Source organism: Panthera tigris, chromosome X (assembly GCF_018350195.1).
Source record: "Panthera tigris isolate Pti1 chromosome X, P.tigris_Pti1_mat1.1, whole genome shotgun sequence".
Taxonomy (NCBI): Eukaryota; Metazoa; Chordata; class Mammalia; order Carnivora; family Felidae; genus Panthera; species Panthera tigris.
The window spans coordinates 97730995-97738550 of NC_056677.1; positions in this window are offsets into that span (position 1 = coordinate 97730995).

Here is a 7556-nt window from a genome sequence, read left to right on the forward strand (position 1 = left end):
GCGGGTATAGACGACCCAGGAAGTGCGGTTGTGATGGGGACAGAGAAATGGCAGTGGCTGGGAAGGGGTGTCATGGGGTCGAGGCAGGGATTGTCTGTTTTGTTTTTCATGAGGGTCTTGAGCTGACTGTGATGCAAACTAGCTTAGAAACACCAGAGGACAAGGGCACCTGGGTGGCTCAGTCTGTTGAGCGTCCAACTTCGGCTCAAGTCATGACTCACAGTTCGTGGGTCTGGGTCCCGCATCAGGCTCTGTGCTGACAGCTCGGCGCCTGGAGCCTGCTTCGGATTCTGTCTTCCTCTCTCTCTGACCCTCCCCCGCTCACGTCTGTCTCTCTCTCTCTCGAAAATAAATAAACATTAAAAAATAAAAAAATTAAAAACAGAAAGAAAGAAACAGCAGATGGTCGAAAGAGCTTGGACTTGACCTCGGTTTAAATCTCATCTCTGCCAGATGGCACGAAGGTTAGAGGTCAGGCCCCGCAGCTAGCTGTAACCCCAGCTCCACACTCAGACTCCCCGGTGTGACTGTGGGCCAGTTACGTGCTGTGCCTCAGTTTCCCTCTCTGTCAAGTGGGTGTAATAACAGTACCCACCCCATAGGATGGCTGTAAGAAGTGAGATCATTCATGCAAAGTGCCTAGACCAGCGAGTGCCTGGTGCACAGTTAGTGCTTGTTATGTGTTAGCTGCTATTATTGTTGCTAGCTCATTGGCCTTGGCCGTGTCAGTTAACCCCCCCATCTGTCTTTCATCCTCTCATTTAACTTCTCTTTTAAAGTTTATTGATGTATTTTGAGAGAGGGAGAGCGTGCGCGCATGCATGAGTGGGGTAGGGGCAGAGAGAGGAGAGAGAGAGAGAATCCCAAGCAAGCTCCCTACTGTCTGAGCAGAGCCCAGTGCGGGGCTTGAACTCACAAACCACGAGATCATGGCCTGAGCTGAAATCAAGAGCCGGACGCTTAACCGACTGAGCCCCCTGGGGGCGCTCCTCACTTAACTCCTCATCGGTCCTCACTTGATTCCACGAAGGATTTCAAAGCATCCGGTACATAATAGGTACGCAATAACAGTTCCCTTCGTTCTTTGTTACCCTATGAACCCTTACCATACGCTGAGCATGTTACCTATTACTTTAGGTACCCACTTAATTACTAAGACCACCTCATATATGAGGAAGGCGTGATATCGGGGAGCAATTATCCCTAGTATATAGATGAGGAAACGGAGGGTCAAAATAGAGTGCGACTGGCCCAAGGGCATATACAAAGTGGTGATGCTGAGACTGAAACTATTTAAACTGTTTCTCTCTGGGGCGCCTGGGTGGCTCAGTCGGTTAAGCCTCCCGCTTCTGCTCAGGTCATGATCTCACGGTCCGTGAGTTCGAGTCCCGCGTCGGGCTCTGTGCCGACCGCTCAGAGCCCGGAGCCTGTTTCAGATTCTGTGTCTCCCTCTCTCTCTGCCCCTCCCCCGTTCATGCTCTGTCTCTCTCTGTCTCAAAAATAAATAAACGTAAAAAAAAAACTTTCTTTTTCACATATTGATGGCTGTCGTTTGTTAAATTCAGGGACTGAGCCTCGAGGGCTATGTGGCTTCAGACCCAATCTCCTTGGGGGCTGGTGCTTCCTAGCCTTCCTCTGAGCAGGAACACTTTGCTGCCCCCTTGTGACTCATCAAGGTCTTACCTCCAGGTTTGGCTCCATTAAAAAAAAAAAAAAAGTGTCTTTTCTACGACAATAATTTCCTTCTAGGAAAGGTGTTGCCCTGGGAGAGACAGGCAAGGAAAACAGATGATTGGGGTTGACATTTTTTATTTTTTAATACAGAGGAGCAGGGGCGCCTGGGTGGCTCAGTCGGTTAAACTTCCGACTTAGGCTCAGGTCCTGAGCTCCACTTCGTAAGTTTGAGCCACAGACGGGGCTCTGCACTGACGGGGCAGGGCCTGCTTCTCAATCTCTGGTCCGGCCTCTCCTCCCCTCCCCCACGCGCACGCATGCGCGCTCTCTTTCTTTCGCAAAAATAAATATTTAAAAAATACAGAGCGGGGAGACAAACACTGGTGCCTCTTCCACCAACAGGGTTGGTGTGCCAGGCACGTGTTTCCCCAAAGGAAAAAGCGACACAGCAGCTGACCTTGGCGGAGGGGAACGTTCGGACAACCAGTTCAGCCTGCAGAGCGTCCCCACTGCAGGATTTCTCCAAGTAGGGGGGCACCTGGGTGGCTCAGTCGGTTAAGCGGCCGACTTCAGCTCAGGGCATGATCTCGCGGTCCGTGAGTTCGAGCCCCGCGTCGGGCTCTGTGCTGACGGCTCAGAGCCTGGAGCCTGTTTCAGATTCTGTGTCTCCCTCTCTCTGACCCTCCCCCGTTCATGCTCTGTCTCTCTCTGTCTCAAAAATAAATAAACGTTAAAAAAAAAAAAAAAAAAAAAAGGATTTCTCCAAGTAGGGCTCCCAGTTTCCACACACACCCCCCCCCCCTGCCCCGCCTCAGCTCCCAGGAAAGCTGGTCCTGGTCCTGCATCTGTCCCCAGACCCCACGAGAAGGATCTGGGGGATAGATGGAAGGGCTGCCAGCTCCTGGTTCTGCCCACCGTTGTTCCTATTCACCCGCAGCTGGCCCTGGTCCGCTGGGCACCTTGGCACTTCTAGAGGTCTTGCTTGTGGATGGGGGGGGGGTGCATGGAGGGGTCCAGGCAAAGCCAGGCCTCCTAGGGTGTCTGGTGTAGACACCCAACTGTCTTCCACAGGACTTCCTTGAGACCGTTAGTCCGCTCCCCATGGAATCAAGATGGCGGGCAGGTAACTTGCTGTAATGTGACGATGCCACTGTTACCAAGTGGAAGGTGCAGTGTGACTTCATTCGTGTCTTTTATATACACACAGGCATATAGTGTTTCACAGACACCCATGTGCACGTGTTGGTGCCTACCTACACACCAGGGGAAGTTACGTCAAAATATTAGGATCTACGATAGGGGACTGTGGATGGGTTTTCTCTACACTCGCCCATATCTTCTAAATACTCTCTAGTACATGGGCACAAGATCCGAAAGCCCTGGCTCTTGATTGCATGCACCCTAACAAACCTGAGCAGCCATAGTTTCCACCTGTGATGTGTTTAAAAAGCAAAATTCAATTGAGCAAACTTGAAGACCTGATTGGCTTTATTAACAATTCGTGGATTGAGCAGAATCCCACCTGGCCGATAGAAAGGAGCTCCGAAGAGCTACACAAAATGAAGGGATTTTATAGACCGAAGGGGACAGGAAAAGGAAATTTCTAGCAAAGAGAGGATCGTTTGAGGCAAGGTCACCTTCCTGTGGGGGGACAGGAGGGGTTTATCAAGTGGATTACCTCACTAGCGCTGACCAGATGATTCCAGATTGACTGGTTAAAGTTTACATTCCTGGGACAGGCTGAAAGCACAGGTACGTTAGGTATTGAGTCTTAGCTGGCTGATGTGGGGCTTAGCACAAATGACTCCATTCGGGGTCTGTTGTTTTTGCTTTTGCTTTTTTTGAACAGGTAGATTTTTTAAATTCAGTCTTGTTGTCTCTAAAAACCGTGATCAAATTTGTCCGATAGGGGGTACTAATTTTGGAGTTTGGAAATTACAGGCATTGCGGCTGGGAGAGGTTAGTGTCTCTTTCTAGAAAGTTTGGATAAGGGGCAAGGTATCGAGGTCAGTCCGGAAAACAGAGGAACTTCCCTAGTGAGGGGCTTCCAGGCATCCTGAGGACACGTACCCGGGGAAAGAAATGGTTCCCTCTTTCCCTCCTTTCTACCCCCTTCCTCTCTCCTCTTGGAGTTCATTCATTCATTCAGTCGCCAAACCTTTACCAAATGCTTAAAGGTTGTGCAGGACTACGCCCTGGGCATACAGGGCTGAAAAGACACAGTGCTTGCCCTCGGGAAGCTCGTGGTTTCCTGGAAAATTAAGACAAATTGCCTGGGAGTCAGGCATTAATTGAGGCACGCACAGGATGCCGTGGGGTCACTGCCTGGAGACCCGGGAGCGTCACGAAGGTGGTGCCCGTGGGGTTGGGTCTTGAAGGACGAGTAAGGGTTTTCCGGGAAGATGGAGAGGAGGAAGGCCCTTCGGAGCAGAGGGAGCTGTAGCAGCAAAGGCAGCGAGTTGCAATGGAGCATCGCAGGATTTTAAGCTAGGAGAGCAGCATGAGCAGAACGATTCATTCATCGACTCAGTATATGTGCCGCGTGCTACGCCAGGTGGTGAGGACCGCGGCAGTGAACAGAGCAAGTCTTTAGACTCGTGGAGCTTACATTCCAGTTGGAGAGATCAACGTGGAGCAAAGGCAGAAAAATCAAGAGGGGGCGGGTCTACAGAGGGACCAGAAGAAGCTATTTTTTAAATGAATTAATTAATTATTAATTCATTTATTTTTGAGAGAGAGAGAGAGAGAGAGCAGGAGAGGGGCAGAGAGAGAGGAGGAGAGAATCTCAAGCAGGCTCCACGCCCAACACAGAGCCTAAGGCGGGGCTGGATCTCAAGACCGTGAGATCACGGCCTGAGCCGAAATCAAGAGTCGGACGCTTAACTGACTGAGCCACCCAGGCGCCCCGCAGAAGATGCTATTTTAGACACGGGAGGCCTCCCTGACCGAGTGACATTTGAGCAGGACTGAATGAAGGGAGGGGGCAAGCCTCCTGAATCGATGGGGAAAGAGACACCAGGCAGCGAGGACTGCGGGTGCAAAGGCCCTGGGGTGGAAGCATGCTTGGCGTGGTCAAGGAACAGCAGGTGGGGTGGGAGTGGTGTTGGTAGGAGATGGCATGGGGGAGGTAGAGGAGGGCCTCGTGGGCCGCACACGGCAAGGAGTGGAGATCTCACTCTAAGTGGGATGGGCGTGTGCGCTGAGACTGCACGTTGGGGTGTGAGAGAGTGAGGCATTAGGACGACATAAAGGTTTTCACTCAAAGCAACTAGAAGGACGGAGACGCCATTAAAGGGTGAGGAGGAGACGGTGGGGGTGGGTGGAGCTCAGAAGGACTTCAGTCTGGACGTGGTAGGTTTGATGGGCCTGTTAGATCTCCAAGGGGAGCTTGTTGAAGAGGCAGCTGGATCTGTCCGTCTGGAACCCAGAGGAAAGTTCAGGGCAGCGGGTGTCCTTGCAGAGGGGACGTTTAAAGACCTGAGACCAGATGAGGTGCTTGAGGAAGTGAATGTACAGAGAGGTAGTCAAAGGCCCTACCCCCAGGGCTCTCCAACCTCCAGACTCTAGAGGATGGAGGGAAGAGGAGAAGGCAGAAGGCACCGAGGACTGACTGGTGAGATCAGAGACAAATCAGGAGAGCTGGGCGTCCCAGACGCCAAGGGAAGCGAGGGTGGCAAGAACAGAGCGATCAGTTATGTCAGATGCCACCGAGAAGCCAGTAAGATGGGGACTTCAAACTCGCCATTGGATTTGACAGCAAAAGAGGCCATGGATGCCCCTGGCACACTCCTGCTTCATAGGCATGCGATCTATGCGCTTGGACAGAGTCCTGTTCTCAGCAGGGTCCTGCACTTGCCTTAACGCTTTTCTGCAACCATCTTGAAATTCTTTTATTTATTTATTTGGGGGAGAGAGAGAAAGAGAGAGAGCGAGAGAGAATTCAAGCAGGCTCCATGTTCAGTGTGGAGCCCGGTAAAGGGCTCGATCCCACAACCCGGGGATCCTGACCTGAGCCGAAGTCAAGAATCAGACCCTAAACCGACTGAGCCACTCAGATGCCCCAACCATCTTGAAGTTCTTGAATAACTTTTTGTACTGGGTCGAATGATGGCCCCTCTCCTAAAAGATATGTCCACCCCAAATGCGACCTTATTTGGGAAAAGGGTCTTTGCAGATGTAATTAAGGTAAAGATGTTGAGATGAGATCAAATTAATGTGGGCCCCAAATTTAATAGCAGGTGTCCTCAAGAGAGAAAAGTGGGGGAAAGACCCACAGAAGGTGATGGAAGGATAGAGGCAAAGATTGGAGTGATGTATGTACAAGCCAAGGAATGGAACACCGTCAGGAGCTAGGAGAGAGGCGTGGAACAGGGTCTCTTTCAGAGTCTCCAGAAGGAATCCTCCCTGCTGACGCCCTGGTTGCCCACTTCCGGCCTCCAGGACTAGGAGAGGATAAATTCCTGTTGTTTCAAGCCACCCAGTTTGCGGTACTTTGTTACAGTAACTCCAAGAAACAAATACACTTTTGAACAAGGGGCCCCACGCTTTTACTTTGCACTGGACCCTTCAAATTATGCAGCCCACCCTGCCTTGGCAAATGTGCATTCTGAGGCTTGGTTAAGTTTACTGGAATGTGTTCAAGAAACAATGGGAGGTGAGGAAGTAGAAACTGCCAGAAAAGACAACTCAAAATCCAGAGAGTCTTGCTGCAAAGGGGGGCATGGAAATGGGGTGGTGGGGGGATGGGGATATGGGGTCAAGAAGGTGTGTGTGTGTGTGTGTGTGTGTGTGTGTGTGTGTGTTTAAGTAGGCTTACACCCAGTGTGAAGCCCAGTGCAGGACTTGAACTCACAACCCTGAAATAAAGACCTGAACTGAGATCAAGAGTTGTACGCTTAGAATGCCGGATGGCTCAGTTGGTTAAGCGTCGGGCTCTGGGTTTCAGCTCAGGTCACAATCTCACAGTTCGTGGGTTTGAGCCCCGCGCTGGGCTCTGCGCTGACAGTGCGGAGCCTGCTTGGGATTCTCTCTCTCCTTCTCTCTGTCACTCCCATGCTCGCTCTCTATCCCCGTCTCTCTCAAAATAGATAAAAATTTTAAAACATTGGACACTTAACCCACTGAGGCGCCCCAGGTTGTGGGTGTTTTAAAGAAAAGAAACAGGGGGCGCCTGGATGGCTCAGTCGGTTAAGCATCCAACTTCAGCTCGGGCCATGATCTCACAGTTTGTGTGTTCCAGCCCCGTGTCGGGCTGTGTGTGTGTTGACAGCTCAGAGCCTGGGGCCTGCTTCGGGTTCTGTGTCTCCCTCTCTCTCTGCTCCTCCCCCACTCATGCTCTGTCTCTCTCTGTCTCTCTCAAAAATAAATAAACATTAAAAATTTGAAAACATAATTTTTTTAATTAATAAACTTTTTTTAAATTAAAAAACAAAAAAAAGAGCACGAGGAAACATTACAGTATACTTGAATGTGGATGGCAACGTTCCATTGCAGGGAAGGGGTTAATAATGCAGGAACAATAGGGGACACTTGCTGAAGCAAAGTCCTTGAGTACTTGTGAAACTGAACACAGGAAACCTTATTTAAAATGGAGTGGGGACGGGTGCCTGGGTGGCTTAGTCGGTAAAGCATCCGACTCTCGGTTTCGGCTCAGGACATGATGTCACAATTCATGAGTTCAAGCCCCACCAGGCTCTGCGCTGACAGCGGGGAGCCTGCTTGGGATTCTCTCTCTCTCTGTCCCTTACCTTCTCTCTCTCTCTCTCTCTCAAAATAAATATAAATAAACGTAAATATAATAATAAAAAAGTGAATGGAGTTGGGAGGCCAGAAGGGGGAGCTCTAATGCCCTACCACTCCTCATCAACTGCAGACACAACACC